Source organism: Schistocerca serialis, chromosome 1 (genome assembly GCF_023864345.2).
Source record: "Schistocerca serialis cubense isolate TAMUIC-IGC-003099 chromosome 1, iqSchSeri2.2, whole genome shotgun sequence".
NCBI classification, from domain to species: domain Eukaryota; kingdom Metazoa; phylum Arthropoda; class Insecta; order Orthoptera; family Acrididae; genus Schistocerca; species Schistocerca serialis.
The window spans coordinates 700,667,453-700,691,884 of record NC_064638.1 but is presented as its reverse complement, the minus strand read 5'-3'; the positions used below and the strand labels follow the sequence as shown (position 1 = coordinate 700,691,884).

The window sequence follows — 24,432 nt, the reverse complement described above, 5'->3', positions numbered from 1 at the left end:
GAGAAGTTCGCGTTTTTGTGGCGACGAACACATTGCAGGAATCACATATGTAGGTGAGGCCGGCCGGTAGGGTGGCATACGGGACAGGTCTGCGCGATGATGACAGAAGCCTCAACGAACGACTCGCTATACTTCTGTTCACTGCCTGGTGACCATAAACATTCTACAAGTGTCCATGAATATTGGCGATGCTGTGGTTTTCTGCTAAATGAAACTCAGTGACAGCTCTCTGCCTGGAACGCACCTCCGTTGCAGACGTCACTTGAAAAGCTATGTGTACTAAGTCCAACTATCGGAACTTCGTGAAACTGTAGGGGCTGAAGCGGAAATATTCCGAGATTCCCCATCACAAATTAGCAGTTTTTTTTAACCGGAACTAGCTGAGAAAAAAAATGTGTTGCACTACTTATTGAACATCCCTCGTAGATAAATGCCTTTAGAATATACTGTTAAATTTGAGCAATTTGCTGCGGTCAGTTATTTAGATATCCGTTGACGACGGTGAAAAACGGCGAAAAACACTTTCTGCGGGTTTTCTTAGGAACTGCCCATGAACTGAACGGCTCCTTCATAATTCCCTTGGCCGGCTGGAGTGGCCGAGCGGTTAAAGGCGCTACGGTCTGGAACCACACGACCGCTACGGTCGCAGGTTCGAATCCTGCCTCGGGCATGGATGTGTGTGATGTCCTTAGGTTAGTTAGGTTTAAGTAGTTCTAAGTTCTAGGGGACTTATGACCACAGCAGTTGAGTCCCATAGTGCTCAGAGGCATTTGAACCATAATTCCCTTAAGGGGCACCGTAGACCAAATGTAATGCAAGAAAGATCCGACCTCCGCGCGACCGCTACAGTCGCAGGTTCGAATCCTGCCTCGGGCATGGATGTGTGTGATGTCGTAGGTTACTTAGGTTTAAGTAGTTCTAAGTTCTAGGGGACTGATGACCAAAGAAGTTAAGTCCCATAGTGCTCAGAGCCATTTGAACCATTTTTGAAAGATCCGACCAATATGCTCTGTTGCCCTAAGATGGAGGAAGTGTGTAATATTCACACTTTGGCCCTATATTGTAGGATTGCCTAAGATGGAGGAAGTGTGTAGTACTCACAAAAAAAGTGGTTCAAATGGCTCTGAGCACTATGGGACTTAACTTCTGAGGTTATCAGTCCCCTAGAACTTAGAACTACTTAAACCTAACCAACCTAATGACTTCACACACATCCATGCCCCAGGCAGAATCCGAACCTGCTACCATAGCGTTCGCGTGGTTCCAGACTGTAGCGCCTAGAACCGCTCGGCCACCCCGGCCGGCGTAGTATTCAAACTTTGATCCTTTATTGTAGGATAGTTACAGTAAGACGATCCTTATGTTGGATATAAAAGATTCTTAGCCAAGGGCTATCCAAATCACTTGATCCTACCTTTCTATCACCAATAGAACCCACGTACGAGCCCCCGTTTTACACCTGCTTTTGTCACCAACAATCATGTCATCAACGAACGGAGAGTAATTGTAGAGTGTCTGTTAACTTAAAGAAAATGTTTTAGTATGTAGGTACATCGGACGTCTTTTTACGAAATAAATTATTAATTAAACTCATTAACTGTAATTCAGTAATGCTCGTCGGATTGCATTGTATCACTACATCACAGAAACTTCTAAACTTTCATGAACATTACATAATATATCAACCATACATAGAAGTACATTGAACTATGAATTTATCTTTTACAAACTTTATATTTAAAGGAAGTAATGTAGACGTGAGCTGATGTCAAAACTGATGTAAAAAAACATAGTGCTTTTTAGCGACGTGTTTTACACTATGCCACTGTCCTTATCTAAAACGTCCATCAATTGATGAGGTCTGCGTCTGCTCCGCTATTTTCCTGTTTCCATCTGCTTGCTCTGAACGTCATTGCATATTCTGCAGTATTCCCCAGAGAAGAATAGGCAGTGCTGATGCGACTGCGGTTCCCCCGCCACATTGCTTGGGAAGTCACAGTAAAGCAAAGCTATCCAGAAAAGGGTTCGCGAATCGGGGCTGCCGAATAACACGGAACAGCCGGAGGCGTGATATGGGGACAGGGCGTCGCGCACGGCGAAGTGTTCCGCCTCGCGCTGGCTGCCACTTGACGAAAATCGCAGCGCCGTCACGTCTGACAAGTCGATACCGTCTGGGAGCGCCGCCATCAGCCCACTCCCCCACGTCTGTGTCTAGGGAATGGACAGCTAGCACTGTCCAACAGTCGGCTGGCCCAGTCTTGCCGGATAGAGGACACGCTTACTTGTTTGTGTGCGGTAAAGAAAGCGGAGTTATTCACCATCACCACCATCCAAAGTAAGACGGCATTTATTTCATTCTATTTCTAGAAAATACCTGTAAATCTTTTCCACCTCCACAACTCCACTGCTTCTCTTTCTACGCTTTCTTACACTACTGGCCATTAAAATTGGTACACCAAGAAGGAATGCAGATGATAAACGGGTATTAATTGGACAAATATATTATACTAGAACTGACATGTGATTACGTTTTCACGCAATTTGGGTGCATAGATTCTGAGAAATCAGTACCCACAACAACCATCCCTGGCCGTAATAACGGCGTTGATACGCCTGGGCATTGAGCCCAACAGAGCTTGGACAGCCTGTACAGGTACAGCTCCCCATGCAGCTTCAACACGATACCACAGTTCATCAAGAGTAGTGACTGGCGTATTGTGACGTGCCAGTTGCTCGGCCACCATTAACGTTTTCAATTGGTGAGGGATCTGGAGAATGTGCTGGCCAGGGCAGCAGTCGAACATTTTCTGTAGACAGAAAGGCCCGTACAGTACCTGCAACATGCGGTCGTGCGTTATCCTGCTGAAATGTAGGTTTTCGCAGGGATCGAATGAGGGGCAGAGCCACTGGTAGTAACACATCTGAAATGTAACGTCCACCGTTCAAAGTGCCGTCAATGCGAACAAGAGGTGACCGATACGTGTAACTAATGGCACCCCGTACCATCACGCCGGGTGATACACCAGTATGGCGATGACGAATACACGCTTCCAATGTGCGTTCACCGCGATGTCGCCAAACACGGATGCGACCATCATGATGCTGTAAAAAAAACCTGGATTCATCCGAAAAAATGACGTTTTGCAGTTCGTGCACCCAGGTTCGTCGTTGAGTACACCATCGCAGCCGCTCCTGTCTGTGATGCAGCTCAAGGGTAACAGCAGCCATGGTCTCCTAGCTGATAGTCCATGCTGCTGCAAACGTCGTCGAACTGCTCGTGCAGATGGTTGTTCTCTTGTAAACGTCCCCATCTGTTGACTCAGGGATCGAGACGTGGGTGCACGATCCGTTACAGCCATGCGGATACGATGCCTGTCATCTCGACTGCTAGTGATACGAGGGCGTTGGGATCCAGCACGGCGTTCCGTATTACCCTCCTGAACCCACCGATTCCTTATTCTGCTAATAGTCATTTGATCTCGACCAACACGAGCAGCAGTGTCGCGATACGATAAAACGCAATCGCGATAGGCTACAATCCGACCTTTATCATAGTAAAAACCGTGATGGTACGCATTTCTCCTCCTTACACGTGGCATCACATCAACGTTTCACCAGGCAACGCCGGTCAACTGCTGTTTGTGTATGAGAAATCGGTTGGAAACTTTCTTCACGTCAGCACGTTGTAGGTGTCGCCACCGGTGCCAACCTTGTGTGAATGCCCTGAAAAGCTAATCATTTGCATATCACAACATCTTCCTCCTGTCGGTTAAATTTCGTGTTTGTAGCACGTCATGTTCGTGGTGTAGCAACGTTAATGGCCAGTAGTGTATTTGAGCTCAGTACTCTCTTTAGAGCTGTAGTATAAAATTCTCAAAATAATCGTCTGTGTGCATGTAATAATACAATAGAACCTCCGTTCTGTTTTGCTGGTTTCCGGAAACCGAGGTGGGGGTGGGGGTGGGGGGGATTCGTATTGTGACGTTAGAGGTGACATTCTTGGATCGTCGCAGGTCCACCTTTAGAGAAAGCATGTGTCAAGTATGTTTTCAGTAATCAAGAACGAATGTTGGATGTTTCAAGGCGATCAGATACCGCCGCAGCTCTAAGTGTGAACGGCACCAGCCAGCGATCTGCCGCAGTTTCTCCCATGACTCGCTGGGCAGTCTCCGGGAAACCGGAGGTTTTGGGTTCTGGGGAAAGTATGGCTGAAAAACTGAAACCTAACGGAATAGAGAGAAGGGGCCACCAAGAGTGTAGTCTGCAGCTTGACGAGACACGGGAAGCAAAAATAGTAGCCTTCAAACGTAAATATTCTGTAATAACATAAATTGTATTCAGTAATACTGTATTAGAACAAGCCAAGGGTTTTATTTACTTAGGAACGTGTGACAGTCATAAATATGAAAAGGATTTTTACGAAGTAAGGGCTATGGTTGCCTTTCTCTATCGATCCGTTGACAAAAAAACTGATAACAAGATACTGGCATTCGAAATGAAATTCTTAAGAAAGATAAAAGGATGTACCCTTTCAGATAAAATTGCAAATCAAAAAATAAGAGAAGAACTAGAAATAAATTCTTGTGATGCAGAACTGCAAATTATGGAAATGATCGGAGACAGCATGTTGATAGATTGCCAAAGCACAGTATTCTAAGAAGAGTGTTGTACCGTAGTCCTATGGATAGAAGATATCTGGATAGACCAAGGAAATGATGGTGCCGGCCGTTTTGACCGAGAGGTTCTAGACGCTTCAGCCCGGAACCGCGCTGCTGCTACCATTGCAGGTTCGAATCCTGCCTCGGACATGAATGTGTGATGTCCTTAGGCCAGTTAGGTTTAAGTAGTTCTAAGTCTAGGGACTGATGACTTCAGATGTTAAGTCCCGTAGTGATGAGAGCTATTTGAACCATTTTTAAAATGATGGTCAGATATGTTCTGAAGCCAGAACAGGCGACATCGTGTAATCCATGGGGTGCCGAAGAAGGCGGTAAATATCTCATTAAATTTAATTACTGAGCTCTATACTGCGATGGATCTTTCTCGTTAAAAAATTTCCTTTATTCGAGAGGTCCTGCTGCGTCACTGCGATTTTTGTTCTAATGTCAGTTCGAAATCTGTTGTCTTTAACTGTCGTACTCCCAAAGTGAAAAAATTACATTTCCTTGCTTACTCTTACCCTCCTATTCAACTTATCCAAAACCGTTGATTTTCCAATAATGAGAATAGTAAGAAACATGCATGAATGTGAAGAAAAATAGGGTACAGACAAACCTACAAAATAGTTTACTATCTTTCCTGAAGCAATCTTATCGGCGTTCATCTGGATGTTTGGGGAAAGTTCAGAAAACGTCAATCGTTCAATTTCCACTTGAAAGAAGAAAGATAAACTCATATTTTGTGACCAGTAGTGAAGTGTACATACGGTCAAATCTAAGATACGTCGTACTTGTCAGGTATAATTGGACATGTATATTTGCTATAAGAGGTATTTGAGACGTTGAACGCTTACTTCATTTAGTAATAGATTCTTATTTAACATTTTGATGACAAGTTGTTGTTCTGCATTTGAATTCTAGTAGAACATTTTGCTTATTATGGGGAATTTTGAATCTGTCACAGCATCTCTCCACAGATGGAGCATAAACTATCGGGTATCCATCACCAGTAAATAAAAGTTTCAGAGTATTATCGTTTCATTAGGACTTCTATATCGCAAAAAGAGTTAAATGTTAACATTCAAAACTCTTTTGAGGCGAATCTTTATACGAATTACAGGGAAGTTGTAAATTGAAATATTAATCAATGAAGTATTCTGGTGTCACAAATCAAGGGAAACATATGCTTTCAATTCACTTGATTCCATTTATGCTAATTTTACGCAAACTGTACTTTCGAATTCGGTTGTATGTGTAAATGGTTTATTACATCACAATATGATTTGCGTCACGTCACAGTTAATATAGAACAAATAAGTAATTTTCATAAGTGATCTTACTTCAATATGTAGCTGTAATTCTCCAAACAATGACAACAGCTTCTCATGTCTGTGTCGTGAACAAAGGTGAGAAAAGCAAGTCGCTCTAGAAGTACCCGAAACACTCAGGAAATGATAGCACATGTAAGAGGGGTTGGTAGCTTCGTGTAGAGATGCACCTACCGTTACTGGCGCTTAAAAGCAGTCATCCTCGTATTTATTAGCGTCGTTTTTGCATGGTGCGGCTTTGCGACACATGGTATTAAGGAGATGACTGCATTAGGATGTTGGGCCGAAGATCTGGTCCCATATTTGTATAAGATATCTCGGCGACCGAACCAGTTGCTTTCTTCAGGTTCTACGTGTTTTATTACTACGCGTTCTAGTAGCCGTAATGTTGGTGTAGGTCCGCTGTTTATAGCCGAGCATAACTAATGGCGCCCGCTGCTGCTTATTTGCTTTTCCGGACTCCGAACAACAAATGAGCAACGAGTAATGCACATTAAATTATAAATAAATATTTTCAAAGTGATTGTGCCAGAAAAGTATTGTCATATAAAAGTACCAGTCACTGTTTAAGATTCGTATCATTAGTAGCACTGACGTATAGAGATGTGCGCGCGAAAGCACTCCACTAGCAGAAATGCTGCTGTGCTCCAAACGTATATTTTCAGAAAGTTTTTTCTCTAATTAAGGCCTATGTTTGATACTGGTGCACTTGTCTTTGCCAGGAATGCTCTTTTAGCCGGTGCTAATCTTCTTTTGATGTCCTCCTTGCTGCGTCCGTCATTGGTTGTTTTGCTGCCTAGTTAGAAGAATTCCTTAACTTGATCTGCATCGTGACCATCAATCCTGATGCATTAAGATTGTCTCTGTTCTCATTTCTGCTGCTTCTCATTACTTTCGTCTTTCTTCGATATACTCTCAATCCACATTCTGTACTCATTAGACTGATCATTCCATTCAGCAGATCATATAATTCCTTCTTCTCTTTCACTCAGGATAGCACTGTCATCAGCGCATAGTATCACTAATATCCTTTCTCCCTGAATTTTAGTTCTACTCCTGAACCTTTCTTGTATTTACATCATTGCTTCTTCGATGTACAGATTGAACACTAGGGGCGTCAAGACTGACTACATCCTGTCTTACACACTTTTTAATCAAAGCACTTTTTTCTTGGTCGTCCACTCACGACTCTTGTACATATTTTATATTACCCGTCTCTTTCTATTGCTTACCTGTATTTTTCTCAGAATTTCTAACATCTTGCACCATTTTACATTCTCGAACACTTTTTCCAGGTCGACAAATCCTATGAATGTATCTTGGTCTTTCTTTAGTCCTGATTCCATTATCAATCGCACCGTCAGAATTGCCTCTCTGGTGCCTTTGCCTTTCCTAAAGCCAAACCTATCATCATCTAATACAGTCTCAATTTTCTTTTCCATTCTTCTATATATTATTCTTGTAAAGAACTTGGATACATGAGCCGTTAAGCTGATTGTGATAATTCTATCACTTGTCGGCTCTTGAAGTCTTGGGAACTGTGTGGATGATATTTTTCCGAAAGCCACTTGGTATGTCGGCAAACTCATACATTCTAAACACTTAAGTGGATAGTTATTTTGTTGCTACTTCCCCCAAAGACTCTAGAAATTCTGATGGAATGTTATCTATCCCTTCTACCTTCTAAACACTTAAGTGGATAGTTATTTTGTTGCTACTTCCCCCAAAGACTCTAGAAATTCTGATGGAATGTTATCTATCCCTTCTACCTTATCTTATCTGAAGTACTCCAAAGCTCTCTTAAATTCTGATTCTAATACTGGATCCCCTATCTCTTCTATATCGACTCCTGTTTCTTCTTTTGTCACATCAGACAAATCTTGTTCATACGGGGCTTCAGTGCTACCATCCTGCCTTTTAATATTACCGAAGGCTGTTTTCACTTTCCTATATGCTGAGTCAGTGCTTCTGTTCGGTATCTTCACGTTTTTCAAGCAGCCATATCCTCTTAGCTTCCCTATACTTCCTATTTATTTCATTCCTCACTGACTTGTATTTCTATATTCCTGAGTTTCCCTGAACATTTTTGTACTTCCTTCTTTCATCGATCAACTGAAGTATTTCCTCTGTTACCAACGGCTTCTTCGCAGTTATCTTCTTTGTACATCTGGTTTTCTTTTCAGCTTCTGTGTTTGACCTTTTTAGAGATGTCCATTCCTCTTCAACTGTACTGCCTGCGGGGATAGACATTATTGCTGTATTTATAGCGTTGGAGAAATTCAAGCGTATCTCGTCATTCCTTAGTCCTTCCGTATCCTACTTCTTTGCGTATTGATTCTTCTTGACTAATCTCTTAAACTTCAGCCTACTGTTCATCACTACTAAATTGTGATATGAGTCTTTAGCTGCTCCTGGGTACGCCTTACAATCCAGTGTCTTATTTCGGAATCTGTCTGATCATGTTGTAATCTAACCGAAATCTTCCCGTATCACCCGGCCTTTTCCCTGTATACCTCCTCCTCTTGTGATCCTTGAACAGAGTGTTTGCTATTACTAGCTGAAATTCATTAAGAACTCAATTAGTCTTTCTCCTCTCACATTCCTTGTCCCAACCAGGATATTCTACCGTGATCAGCTGGATGTGGATGTACGCCTGACACGCAACCCTTAACCTCTGCCAGGCCTTCCCGACTGCTGCTTTGTTACCTTGACACAGGGAAGGTAAGTGCTTCCTTCTATTTTTGCCCAATCAGAGCCCTCCGTTTTTTGCCTATATAGATGCTGCCATCTGGGATCGACCAATGGTCACCTTCTTACGTGGCTGATGTGATGCCACGTCACCAGAGACGCTATACAGGATGCCCTCTGTCGCCCAGTTTATTTACCCTCTCTCTCTATCACAATCCAGTGGCAATGTACTGCCCACCATTGCTTAATATTAAGTATTACTCATTGAGTGTCCCTGTTAACATACTCATTATATTATTCACAAACTAGTTAATTCTACTAAAAGTGTACAGGGTGAACTCGAGTAATCCTGATCACTTCAATGATTTCTGTGCAATTAGCCACTGCTGTAGTCATTGACGACACCTTACCAATGCTGATACTTCTTGACGTGAGTGCTGGTTGATAACTACGACACAAATATAATTAATTTTCTCTCTTATATTTTCGTTTCAATGTTTTATTGAAATACGAGCTAAGAATCCACAGGCGAAATATTTTTTAAAAAATCGTTTCTCTGTTTCACGCAGTTTATCTTCAAGCGAAAGAACGTGAATAAACATTTGAGAAAAACGCTGCCGTTGTGAACAGAAATTATAGCGCATTAACACAGCCAGAAACTGGAACGCCCTTGTCCATACGCGAATACGAACTAAAGTGAAACACGGAAGCCCAAGAGTGAAGCAGGAAAGCTCTGGCTAAAACGGAGTCGCTAATTCACGTTTATTGTGTTTGCGCCATTTTTGTGGTGGGGGCCGGGGTGGTAACGGGTGCAGACGAAAAGAGGCGGCCACAATCAAGTTCAGCGCCTCATAAAATTTTGTTGCGTAACTCAAATAAAGAGCTACGCTGCCGGGTCACGAAATTTGCCGCGCCCGGTAATTCCACGCTCATTTATCTTCGAGGCAATTAAAGTTGGAGCGGCGGCGCGGCAGCTGCGGCGCCATTTAGAGCGAGTTGGAAGCCCTGCGACCTGCTGTGGCTGGCGGCGGCGGCGACGAGGCTGGCACCTGGCAGCGCGGCAACCCGCAGCACAGGGAACGGCGCGACGCGCAGACTCCCTGCGGGACTGCGTCTCGTCTGCTCTCGCCACAAGTCTCACTTGATAGGCGCAGCGAATCTGCAGGTACCGACTAGGTTGTTCGATATTTTGTGTGTGTGTGTGTGTGTGTGTGTGTGTGTGTGTGTGTGTGAGAGAGAGAGAGAGAGAGAGAGAGAGAGAGAGGGAGAGAGAGAGAGAGAGAGAGAGAGACAAGGGAGAGGAAGGGCGTTTCGATTCAGTTTTCCACCAATTGTCATTCTTCGTATTCTCAGTGCATTTGCTCCTGAAAACAGATAGAAAGAACTATAGTCACTTTCAGAAATGGCCATATGAGATTTTCAGCATGAATTTTTCACTCTACATCAACTGTGTAGTTTCAGAAATGACACTTTCTGTCAGATTAAAACTCTGTGCTGGACAGAAGCCCGAAACTGGAACCGTCCCTTACCGACTGGAGCACAAACTACCCTCACGGGCTTGTTTCCGCCAGTATCTCATCTCCTACCTTCCCATTTCATGCCTTGTGGGAGTAGGGGTGCTGTTAAGTAGCTGCTCGCCGGCATAGCTCGTAATAGTGAAACAAGCCCACCAAGTCTTACTGATCCATTTTAGCTGCATCATTTCTGTTTACCATGCTGCTCGCTACAAACCTCACTAGGCGGTGACATCAAGGGGGTTTGTGCCTCGCCAGGTGATGAAATCAAACAGGTATGTCTTTCATGCCATGACCACCCCCAAATGTCATGCAACTTGAAGTGTGAGCTTCAGGATCACTCTCGCAGTGCAGTGTTTGCTAGCTGTGTGACTAACTGCAGTGTAATTAGGCGAGCAGCGAGATTGTAGCGTAAATGAAACAAGGCTCCGAGCGACCAGCCAGGTGTGATGTTCCAGCAGCGAGAGTGCAACATAAACGTACCCTAAAGCCCCTGCCAGGAAAGATACTGCGGAGAAATGGCTTAGTCACTGCTCGTGGTGCTGTTTCCGTCTGTTGTGAATTGAGAAGATTTCGCAGCTTCTTGGCAGATTTAATCCGTGTGCAGTACTGGGAGATGGAACCCCCAGAATCTTGCCTTTTGCAGGAAACGCTCTTACCGACTTAGCTATCAAGTATTAGCCTTCCTAACCTTGCTGTCACTGTGCGACACCATGTTTTACTGTGGCAGCGCCACGCCAAACACAAGGAAAGATTGCTTCTGGAAAAAAACCCCGACGTTGTGGCCATGCCATTTCTCTGCAATATCGTTTCTTCCAAGAGTGCTAGTTCAGCTACGTAAGAAGCATAATTTCTGTAGAATTTGGGAGGTAGGAGAAGCGTATTTGCGTAAGCAAGGCTGTAAGTGAAGTTCGTGAGTAGTGCCTGAATAGCTCAGTCGATAAGCCTGTGAGAAGCGAGGTACAGGTTTGAGTCCCGATCCAGCACACAGTTTCCATCTGACATGAAGTTTCCATTTAATTTTCGGACTGGTGTATGTAACTTGGTTATACGTATGGAGAAAAATAAACTAAAACAATATATTTTATGGTCGTCGTGGTGGTTTGCGTCTAATAGATAGTGATGAGTTAAGATATTACGACCAGTGCCTACCGCGAGAACGAATGCCACCTGATGCCGTTGCATGAGCGTGACACATTAATAAGCGAAGCAAAGACGAGTGAGGAATCACAATTAGCATCGAGTCCTGCCAGCATGCCCACCTCGGAGCGTTTACGAATCGAGTCTCCAAGCGTACTTGCGAAATCGTCGTGTTAAGCACTCAGCCTGTTTTGTCAGGAAAGTCCAGCAAATCTATGTGTTGATATGACGTTATGGGAGAGGCCAGGCTGTGTTAGGCGCCAGGCTTACGAGCCAGGTCTGTGATGCGGGGTGACCAGCCTGAGGGCTGCGGGCATAGGCAAGAACAGATTTCTCTCGCGAATAGGTGCCGTCACCTCCTCTGAATATGTCAACCATGTGACAGCATCAGTGTGACTGGATCGACCAACAGATTCAAAACCCAAGAGGAGCGACGAGAGAGTGGAACGAAGTGAAGAAACCATCAGGAAGAGGTAGAGGCTGACGATATATCAGCGTCAGAAGAGAACGGGTAAGAGACCAGGACAGACGAACCCTTACAGAGTTACAAGGCAACGTTAACGAAACCGGCGATTAATCGTCAAAGCGAGAGGAAAGCGGCTGCTGAGCCAGCAAGCAGTGCAAGCGAGGGTGAAAAACAATTAGGAGACTGCGTATTAATACGAGCAAACTTTATTTTCCTTTTGTCATCACGCTTCTCAATGGTTTCACGCATCCCGCCATGAATTCCTCTCCTCTACCAATCTTTTCATCTCAGGGTAGCAACTGTAACTTACGTCCTCAATTATTTCCTGGATGTATCCCAATATCTGTCTTCCGTCTTCATCTACAGTTTTTACCCTCTACAGCTCCGTCTTAACATATATCAACTTGTTCTTTCTTCTTGTTAGTGTTTTCTGTACGTCTCTTTCTTCGCTGATTCTGCAGCAGCAAGCAGTGCAAGCGAGGGTGAAAAACAATTAGGAGACTGCGTATTAATACGAGCAAACTTTATTTTCCTTTTGTCATCACGCTTCTCAATGGTTTCACGCATCCCGCCATGAATTCCTCTCCTCTACCAATCTTTTCATCTCAGGGTAGCAACTGTAACTTACGTCCTCAATTATTTCCTGGATGTATCCCAATATCTGTCTTCCGTCTTCATCTACAGTTTTTACCCTCTACAGCTCCGTCTTAACATATATCAACTTGTTCTTTCTTCTTGTTAGTGTTTTCTGTACGTCTCTTTCTTCGCTGATTCTGCAGAGAACCTTCTCATTCCTTACCAGTCCATCTAATTTTCAATATTCTGCTATAGCACCACATCCCATACGCTTCTGTTATATTCTTTTGTGTCGTTGCCACAGTCCATGATTCACTGTCAAACAGTGCCACACTCCAGGAGTACTTTCTCAGAAACTTCTTCCTCAAATTAAGGCCAGTGTTGGCCTTTTGACCAGTAATGACTTTGCTAGACTGCATTTCTTGTCTTTCTTGCTTTATTCGTCGTTAGTTATTTTGCTTCCGATGTAGCAGGTTTCCTTAATTTCGTCTTCTTCGTTATCACCAATAATGATTTTAGCTTTATCACTAATCTCATTTCTGATTCTCCTCATTATTTCAGCCTCGGTTTATTCTCAATCCTTATTCTTTACTCGTTAGTCTCTTTATTCCATTCATCAGGTCCTGTATTTCATTATCACTTTCACTGCGGATAGCAGTCAGAGAATCTTATCACTCTATCCTTTCACCCCGAATTTTAATGCCACTGTATAATCTGTCTTTTATTTCCTTCGTTGCTGCTTCGATGATTAGATTGAACAGTGGTGGCGAAAAACTTCATCCCTGTCTTAAAACCTTTTTAACCCCCGCACTTGGTTTTTGGTCGCCCATTCGTATTGTTCCTTCCTGGTTCTCGTTCAGATTTTATAATCGGCAGTCGAATAAAAACGAGACTGACGGAAAATGGTAGCTGTTTATAATTGCAAGAAGGTCACTGCGTTCATTGAAATATATTTGCGGTTGCCTACAAAACCATGACTGTAGCCAGGAGTGCACCCCTTCGTCCGAAAAATCGATGCTCACGAACGTCTTTCTTCAGGACTCCAAAATTATGGAACACGCTTGGAGAGAGATAGGGACTTTATGGAGGATATGTAAGGGCTTCTCAGCGGAACGTCCATAGCTTAGTCGAAACAATCTTGGCAACAAGTGGGCGGGCGCTTCCTGCAACAGACTGATGCCTTCCATCAGCCCTCTGCTCATTGGCTTTCTCGAACACGGCATCATAATTAATGCACAGTGGACGTGGACGCTTTGCAAAAATTGAAGCACACCATCAAATCAAAACACCCACAAATGCTGACCGACAGCTTCATTCCGTTGCGGAATAATGCCCATCCACATGTTGCCATTGTTGTTTCGAATAACTGCAGAAGTTTTTCTGGGAAGCCATTACTCGCCCTCAGTAGAGCCTCGATCTCTCCTCATACTATTTCCATAGTTTTGGAGCCCTGAAGGAAGACATTCGTGGCCGTCCATTTGCTTCACCCGAAGGGATGAAGTCTTGAGTACAATCATCGTTCCGTGGGCAACCGCAAACGTTTTCTTCATGAAAGCATTGACCGTCTTGTCTCGCAGCGGGATAAATGTATTTACAGTTATGACGATTACTTCTCAAATAATAAACAGTTTAATTTTTTTATATCTTTACACGTCGAATTACACGTTCAATGTCTTTGTATTACTGTTTCTTCTCATCTTCTGTCTGTGACGTCGCCACATATATCTGAACTATTGTTTTTGGTGCTGTCTTATTGTCGATTCTGATTTGAATAACGCTATCATTGAACTATTCGCAGTAACTAGTAACTCACTACAACGTCCTTCCTCTTCATAACAAAGCCGCCCCCCTCCCCTCGGTATACCAATTTCTCCTATTGTTGACATTACCCTACGTCACCACATATTAAAAATACAAGAAGAATACAGCAATTCCGACGTATTACGTCACGTTAATATCGAGATTCCTCAGCAATAGAAAGACCATATTTAAAGTGGATGGATTCGGGACAGAGCCGGATAGTCTATGCTGGCGTGCCTCTGGGGTCCGATTGTCATCTTCACTATGCACCATCTGTATCAGTGCTATGCTGGAGAGAGAATGTAAAGTTTTCACAGTTTGCTCACGAGGCGGCGTACTTCCCCAGTGGCGGAGCCACGAAGTGAATATCCAAAAATTAGAGAAACAACTGGATCGAACAGCAAAATTTTCCCGACTCAGCTAAATCCACCTCCTTCATCGTGGAGAAAAGCGTAGCTGTGTACATCTGTAAAAGACGACCTGATCTATAAATAACTCTACACCTAAAATACTGGGAACAGCTCTTAGAAACCGTCCGTTAAATACCTAGGAATACACTGATGTTACAAAAAGTCACGGTATGCCTCCTAATATCGTGGCGGACCTCCTTTTGCCCGGCGTAGCAGCAGCTCGACATGGCATGGACTCCACTCCCTGCGGAAGTGTTGAGCCATGCTGCTTCTATAGCTGTCCACAGTTGCGAAAGTGTTACCTGTGCAGGACTTTATGAACGAACTGACGTCTTGACTATGTCCTATGTCGGGCGATCTGTATGGCCAAATCTTTCACTCGAATTGTTCGGAATGCTCTTCAAACCAATCTCCAACCGTTGTGGTTCGGTGACATGATGCACTGTCATCCATAAAAAGCCCATCCTTGTTTGGGAACATGAAGTCCGTGAATGTCTGCAAATGGTATCCAAGTGGCCGAATATAACCATTTAAAGTCTATTATCCTTCATTTGCACAAAATGACCGAGCCCATTCCATGTAAACACAGCTACACAATTATGGAACCACCACCAGCTTGGACAGTGCCTTGCTTTCAACTTGGGTACATGGCTTCGTAGGGTGTGCGCCACAATCGAACCCTAACATTACCTCCAGCCAATTGAAATCGGGACTCATCTGACCAAGCCACGGTTTTACAGTTGTCTATGGTCCAATCGATATGATCACAAGGCCAGTAGAGGCACCGAAGGCGATGTAATAATTGTTAGCAAAGGCTCTCGTGTGGGTCGTTTGCTGCCATAGCCCATTATCGCCAAATTTCGCCACACTGTCATAAAGTTACATTCATCGTACATACCGAAATAATTTCTGCTGTCATCTCCTGCAGGGTTGCTTGTCTGCTAGTAGTGACAATATACCCAAACATTGGTACTCTCGGTCGTTAAGTGAAGACCGTCGGCCACTCTGTTGTTCGTGGTCAGAGGTAATGTCTGAAATTTGCTATTCTCGGCACACCCTTGACACTGCGTATCTCGGTATATTGAAATCCCTAACGATTTCCGGAACGGAATATCACATGCATTTAGCTCCAGCTGCTGTTCCTTGTTCAAAATCTGTTAATTGCCGTTGTGCGGCTGTAATCACGTCGCATACCTTTTCACATGAATCGGCTGAATACAAATGACAGACCCGCCAATGCACTGCCATTTTATACCTCGTCGACGCGATACATACCGCCATATGCATACGTGGATATCGTTATGTCATGACTTTTCTCATGTCAGTGTAATTTTGAACAAATGTATGTTCCTCCGCCATCACATCCTGGAACTGAGGCGAAAGGCGACAGTGGTGGTGGTGGTTAGTGTTTGACGTCCCGTCGACAACGAGGTCATTAGAGACGGAGCGCAAGCTCGGGTTAGGGAAGGATTGGGAAGGAAATCGGCCGTGCCCTTTCAAAGGAACCATCCCGGCATTTGCCTGAAACTATTTAGGGAAATCACGGAAAACCTAAATCAGGATGGCCGGAGACGGGATTGAACCGTCGTCCTCCCGAATGCGAGTCCAGTGTGCTAACCACTGCGGCACCTCGCTCGGTGAAAGGCGACAGTGATGGCTAAGGAGCAGTTACTCATCTTATCAAGGGTAGTGCCGTATGTAGGTACTAAACTAATGTTTTACAAAGCTATTCTACAGCACCAAGCCATGGGGACTGGCGAGTGAATACAAGTTCAGCAGATCTAAATTTTATAAAATAAATGTCTCAGGCGAATATTCAGAGCGTCGAGATACTAACGAATACTAGATTTACACTGGGAAGCCACCGTAGAGACAATAGAAGAAATGATAAAAAAACTACTCCCCAAGAATCCACAACAGGGTTTCATATTGCGAGGGAAACTCAGATACTAAAAGATGCCGTCACGACGTTAGCTTGACCGTGGCATCGTTTTAAGTTCTCTACAGCGTTAGTACCAGACGCTGAAGAGCTATAATTCCAACCGTTAGGGGCAGTGTAGGCTCAACCCATGGAGATAATAAATGGTGTTCCCATATCGAAGCCGTTACACGAATACTAGAAGCTTGGACCACAACTGATGATACATAAGAAAGAGCAAGAAAAATGATGGGGAATAATTGTAACGCAGATACGCGCCAAAAATGGTAAGCTCCACTGACATAAAAGTCTTTGAACAGGACACTTAGTTACAGTCCGGCCTTTGTAAACACGCATCTTAGAATGTACGAGACTGGCCAGCTGTTCCCATGCTTACAGTACCATATGTTATTTCTCGGCTTCTTATACAATTTTAGGACAAACAAGTGGTATTATTTCCGCTTCCGTATAAGACAGCGCCATTATTAAGTGCTAAAAGATAGTTTTCGTTGAATCATTGGGGATATCGCTGAAATACCTAATGGTTCTGTTGTAGCGGAACAACTGTAAAACTAATACGTGCTGGGATTTTAGATGGTCTAATAGGTCTGAGGAGTGAGCAGCGCATATTGCGAGGAAATGTAAATTCTTGTCGATTAACTGAAGGTCACGTAAACGCCTATGATAAGAATTGTTCAAAGCTTACTGTTCCTACTTGGCTCAACGTTCCTTGAACAAACTGTGTTGTAAAATTATAAAGAATGTAGCAACCAGTCAAGGAAACATAATTTATTTACCTTGTTGCAAATCGATTCCAACTGATATCAGTCATCATCGGTGCATTTTTCTAACTACTGCCAGCTAAATAAAAGATTAATAAAATAACTATATTAGTACATCTATTAAATTTTATTTTAACCAATGCTGCAATGCAGCTAGAAACTAGATACTAAACAAAATGAGTAAATAAATACATAAAGCAAGCCATTTCTCTCAACTAGCAAGACAATAGCCGTGAAATGTTTCTCATCGTTTCATTAGACATTTTAGTAAATATCATAAATTAAGAGCTCCACAGTATAATCATATGTTTTCAAGTTTGAGCGTGTCGTATTTGCAATGCTTTCTACAAAGGAATGTCAATAGCGAGGATAATGGCCTCTTTTTTTTTTCTCCACCTGTGCCTCTGAAAGGCATACACTAATGGCTTTTTTCCAGGTGACTGTCGTGCAGCTGCCCACGTAATGTGTCATACCCTCGATGCATTACGTGAAGGTCACTTAATTTTCTTACAGAAACTTTTACAACACCAGTTTGCTCTACAGTGGCAGTCTCATATACAAAATTTCATGGGTCGAGAATTTGCGTTGCAAATGTGTAGAAACAAAATCTTATGAATGTAACAGTGTCCAAAAAATTTTCGCCGGCATTGTGATACATTCACGCATTTACACACATTTCATAACTCTTAAAGTACGATTCTTGGTTTCCAACATCCTTTTTCACAAGTCAGAGTGCCTAACCACTACTCCTTATTCCTTACCTTGTTACACATATACATATTCGTCGGCATTCTTCAATATTTCATCATTATAAATATGTAGCATAATCAAATTCCTCATATAGCATCAGCTTATTGATCATAAACACACCTCAACAGCATAATACACATTGTCGTCATAAAAATAACATCATAACACCTCAGTCAAATCTCAAAATCGTCGTAGCTTCCTCCAATAATTTCAAAACCTAAAAAAATTCTCTGCTCATGTCAAAAGTGTCATCTGTCTCAAACGTACTTTAAAATCATGCTCCCTTACCAAATACATTATCCAAAGCTCTCATAGTATCACAATGGTTCCGAAAAAATACGAACAGTTCACAAAGTACAGACGAAATACAATTTCATAAGTGTGAAGTTATCCATCTGTGTAATTGCGTAAACATGTGTCACTGATGCAGTAAAAAATGTTTGTTTCTCTGTTAAATAATCAGATAGCTGTGTAATTCATGTGTGTAAAGTTGTATAAGCAAATACCATATCAGCTAGGGCTCCTTGTGCTTGCCAAACACATGGTACACAAAGTAAGCATGTACCCTCCTGAGGATTAATGTAATTATACCCTCAGGTGTTACAGATTACAGCAACGGAATGAAATGTATCACGGAAAACCTTTGTATCATTGTACTTCAAATATCTTTCAAAATAAATGTTTTAAGTACAAAATTAATCACTCAAATACGTGTACTGTAGCGCTAAACTGTGTGTCTTGTTGTAAGATAATCCCTGTGGAAGTGTCGTAGTTATCGTCCTCCGAAAGCTAAGTTCTGCAGAAGTCAATGTACTTACCTCATGATAAACAAAAGTGAAATGCTTTGCGTATAGATATCTTAGTTATTACGCTTACTGGCATGATGGAGAAAGTACTGTGCTGTAACGTATTGTTGTGACACGAAAAAGGCTGTCTCATTGTTGCTATACCACATGTTTCACTTTACAGAAGAATTCACAAAAACTGTGCAGATATAAAACAGATACACCGCAAAAACAACATTGTAAATTGTCACTTATTAGTAGCGTCGTGATAAAATCGTGTAGCTGTCACATAAACTAACAACTGTGTCATCTGGTATCTCACAGAAGTACTTTAAATCCAGAATGTATTTTCAAGTAAACCAAAACGTTGCATTAAAATTCATTAGCAGTACTGGTAAATGTTCTAAGAATGTGAGCCTTATGGTCGTTACGTAATCGTGCAACTAACAAGCAAGAATGTACACACACAATAACATTGTGTCGTCTGTTCGCAATAACAATGCATTCGTAATTTCTGTTTAAATAAGTTCTCTTGGTTCTTGACTGGATATTTAACTTCAAACATTGTTGCATGTTAACAGATTCTAAGTCTGACAAAGCATACTAGCAATGTAAAGTGAAAAGTTATATGGCAAAGACAAAGTTAAAAAGCAGATTATCTTTCAATATACGGTTTTACATGTGAAATGTGGTGCAATCCTTTACTCTTCCTAGTACGCAGAGTTTCAACCTGAACGCAATTATCATGCGGTATACGTCGATAAGGAACACTGAAATTTTTCTGAAGGTTAGCGTCTATGTTATTTTTCTCAAGCCAGCAGGCGCTCGTGGCTGCCTGCGGTGCGAGTCATTGTCTGTTTCTTTATTGGCGCGCGTCGTTATTGGGATTTGGAGACCTAACTTCTACAAATTCACTTTGTCGAGAGGGCCCCGCTCTGTTTGAATCCCGCCAGTTCTGATGCAATTCAGCTCTGTCGTTACGATCATATCGTCTGTCGTCATGTCGGTAGATTCCATAGTTTCTTTCTTGTCGGCCACGTGGTGGAGAATTTCTCCCTGAATCGTAACTGCGGCTGGACTGTCGCGACTACAGTTATTCTGTCTCCCTTGATAATAATTGTTTTGTTCCCATACTGTCTGTTTCTATGGTAATCTCTGTCATATTCATTACTACAGAAATGTGATCTTTCTCTGTAATTATTACTACTCTCCCAACGGTTGTCATATGGGTGGTGTCTGTTTTGGTCACGATTTACGTTGTCGTGTATTATTTCTGTCATCGTGGAATTGTGACAGATGTGACCTGTAACTGTTGTGCTCCTGTTTTCGCGTTCTGCGATTGTCAGTGTCAATTTCCAGTTCCTGTAACAGTCCCTGAAAAGCTTCAATGTCGTCTTTGCAACGTCCTGCTAAAATAATATGTCGTAAATGTTCACGCAGTTTGATTAAGCAAATGCAGATGAGTTCTGAGGGGCTGTATGGGTTTGAAAGATACTGATTCTTATGCAACATATCTTCAAAATATTTCGTAAGACTAGAAAATTCAGATTGTTCGAAACGTTTCATCATTATGATGCTATGTTTTACTCGGTCTTGTGTAGCTTGAGACCAATACGCTGAGATGAAGGCATGATAAAATTCTCCTTCACTGTGACAATCGTGAATGACCGATCGCCTTTCTTACAGCTGGTTCATTCTCCAAGTAGCCACACATAAATTTTAACCTGTGCTCCAATGACCAGTTGGGAGGAAAACAATGAGAGAATTGATGAAGCCATGCTTGTGGATGAATGTCGTTGTCAGAATACTTAAATGTTTTGAATTTACGTGTAGTAATGAACAGCTTATAGTCGAAATCATCGTGTCGGCGAGTCGCCCATCGCTCATTGTTACTTCGTTTCGGCGGTTCCATCTCAAAATCCAATGCGCCTTGCCAATTTCTTTCATAATTTCCGAAGTGTCCTGTGTTATTATTTTGTGGTTGTTGCGTATTTCTATGTCCCTCTTCCCATACTGGAGCACGAGTGTCCTCTGAAATATGTAATTCTTGTATTACCTGCGTCAACTGATCTTGTACTTCCTGGATTTCTCTTTTATACTGTGTATTGATTTGATTTTGATTTTGTTTGAATTTCTTAATTTGTTCATACTCTTCTGTGTCAGTGAAGGCTACGGGTCTTGTGTCATTCAGATCATCATCTACCTTTGTAGATAAGTTAGTGAACTGATTCGAAAGTTCGGCTACTTTCTCCGATAGTGAACACATTTCCTCAGTGTGTTTTTCTGAACCAAGTTTCAGAGTGTCCATTTGTGTTGAAATCGAATCTACTGTGTCCTTTAAGTTTTCCTGAGTTTTTGCAAGTTGCATAACCGAGTCGGTAGATGCAACTGAGTCAATTTTAGCCCACAAGGTCTCATGATTTTCATGAACAATGGTTTGCAGTTCTTTTATGGCTGCTTCGTGATTCTGTAATGCAATTTCATGCCGCGAAAAAAATGCTCACAAATTTGTGTTTTTACGTCATTACAAACTTTTTGACATTTCGATTCAATGTTACGTAACTCAGTAGTTAAATCTTCACGTGTTTGTTCAAGTGTGGTGTCTAACTTCCGAAGATTTTGTTCCATTGTGTCTAACTTTTGAAGATCTTGTTCCATTGCGTCTAACTTTTGAAGCTTTTGCTGTGTTTGTCTCTGATTTTGTTCCATTTGTTGCATTAATTGCAATGATAATGTATTAGTGTCTGGAATCTGTTCCTCTATGCTTTTCGGCAGAGAATTTCCACCGGCAACATTCACATTTTGACAAGCAGAAAATGTGTCTTGACTTATTTGAGAAAACGGTGAGGATGCAAAACCTGAATCTACAGTATTTGCAAGATTGTGTCCTGTCATTTCGGATTCCTGAGGCGAGCTCTTGTCGACCGATCGATCGATAACGCTTCCCTGTTCACTAATTGTTTCACTGCCTACAGCATTATTTGCAGCCCGCTCCATTTCACTATGCACAATTACCAAATTACTGTTTGAACATTAGTTAATTCATTACTCGGCGGCGCTGATAAACTACGCTCGTCGTCACTATTATTTCTCAGTTTACTTTGGAGCCTAGTGTTACGCTTTCACACGCCATTATTGTCACAATATTTCACACGGCAACACAGAAAAGCACAATTTGAAGAGCAAATCTGACTTTCAAAGATTCCTACAAAAGAATGGCCCTGACTAACATTAACCTATACGTTTCACAAATCACTTACCTCACAAAAATCTTCGTTACTCGAACTACTGCAATACAGCGAGCGCCACTACTGCCAGCTAAATAAAAGATTCAAACTACTGAAGGCACTAACTACTGATAGGTACAGTTACCAAAAGAAAAATTTTAATAGAGAACAAACAATGTATTTACCTCAATAGTGTTCAAAAGTCATAATGTATACAGCAGTTCATGACATCCAGTCTTACAAATTTCAATACTCCGCCATCTCTCTCCCCACATCCACCACTGCTGGCGGCTCGCCTCCAACTGCGCAACACTATGCGCTGTTAACATCCAGCTGCCCAACAAAATGGCAGACAACAATGCAAACTAGCCACAGACTGCACACAGCACAGCCAGTGATTTTCATACAGAGCGCTACGTGGCGTTACCAATAAGAAAACCTAAACAGCCTGCTTACAATCTGAATGATCAGAAACTTAGTCATCCTATCTGTCCGAAGATCAAAAGTCACTGAAGCTGCTTTTCTCATAGACCCAGGAGCTGGAGACGTCTCTCTTCTATCCTGTATACGAATGATTCCAACAGATCTACCCATTCAATTTAAGCGCACCAGTTCCGAATCGTGTTTCATTTGAAATATCGGTAAAGAGGGCTGAAGGTCAGGGAGGGAAGAAGAAGAGATGGGCAGAGAGGTGGGGGGGGGGGGGGGGCGGACGGGAGGCAGAAGATGGATAGAGAGAAAAGAGTAGAGGAAATTTGGGGGGGGGGGAGAAGGAGACAGGCAGATAGAGCCGGGTGAGGAGGGCAGATGATGGACAGAGAGGAGGGGAGAAGGAGATTGACACGTATATCAAATAACATGCATATTTAGCAATTGCAAGGTATTGCCAGGTTCGCTAGTAACCTAAATAGTGATGAGGCACCTATTGTGCATACATACTGATGACACAAAACGATGTTGAAGATATAATTGAAAGAACATGAAATAAAGGAAATGTAATGTGACAAAGCGACTACTTTTCGACTTAAAATACTACAGTTGTTACTGGCTGCCTCGAAAGATTTCGAGGTATGCTAACTAGAACTACATCTTCATCTGTTATTATTACTTTATTGTACATTGCTCCCATTGGTATGTGCGGGCCTCTACAATTGCCGACACTACACATACCTACGTTGGTGGCCTTTACCGTTATTCTTTAACTATGGATGCTTTTAATTATATTTTAGTCTTGTCTACTAGTTTCCACTCTGGAAGTAACACTTCTTGTTATTCCTCTATGTTTGTGTTCGGATCTACAGACGTTAGTTTAACACCCAGACCGTCCTCTTGATTTTAAAGATTCAAAGCTGAGATGTTTTATTGATTCACATTCAGCAGTTAAATTAACTATTGTCTGTAAATTTGGATCTTATACTATCGTTTGATATTACAGTCTAACTGGCTATATTCTCTCTCTACTTGACAACGGGCGAACTGAAAACGACATGATCAGAAGAAACTTCTTCACCACAGATTGGTGTCTTGCTACAAACTAGTCGATGTGTACATTTGGGATATGAGCGACAATATTTTTATAAATGCTCCATTTGGGTCAATGTGTCGCACACAAAGTCAGTTCTTAGCGCTAACAGTTGTTAATATTCGCTACATTACTTCTAGTGTTCCAGTTAGTACGCCATTCGTCTAATTTCCAGGCTTTTATTAGACTATAGACTCTTGTGATCTCGTTTACAATCAGCTTGTGCACGCCTCAACTAATACAACGCTGCACTGTACCGTATCCCGTACATGTCGAAGACACGCAAGTGTAATCTTAGTAGGTGCGAAAGATATCGGTGAGCCTCAGCAGTATGCTCCTCTGTATTATTTTGTCCCTGTTTTGTTCTCTAGTTCTCTACTCGAAGGCGATGCGCTCAGATGGTCGCAACGAAGCCCACAATAGCGTTGAAGATAGCGTCCTGATATGGCCTCATCACTCGCGGTGGTAATTTATTGTCGGTAACGCCAGCACGGGCAGTGTTGTGTGTAATACTGATAGCTTTCTGAATAACCGTTTTACATGTTCCAGTAAGTTCTGTCTCTCTCATTAGAAGAGTGCTGAAATACCTGCAAACAGTGATGCGTTTTAAAGGAAAGCCTCATGCGCGGCTTTGGGGCGGATTTCTTTAAATTCTTTGAGAAACGTGTATGTGGTTCTATGGACGGATATAACCAGTTTGTTGTCCGTGGAACATCACTGCATCTCAACAAACGCATCAGTCTTTTGCTCAAATCTCGCCCTTGAGAGAACCGAGGATGATCAGAATAATCGTAATAATAATAACAACAATAATGACAATAATTACCTACTCTGGTGAAAGCCGCTTTCAGCAGCGGTTCACATTTTA

The 24,432-nt window shown here is 42.4% G+C and overlaps 1 protein-coding gene across 1 annotated transcript in view; it reads left to right on the top strand.

Moving 5' to 3' along the window:
* The window catches only part of LOC126480871 (gamma-1-syntrophin), a 796,968-nt gene that overhangs the window by 233,380 nt on the left and 539,156 nt on the right, over positions 1–24,432 (top strand). The gene's annotated exons all lie outside the window — the stretch shown is intronic.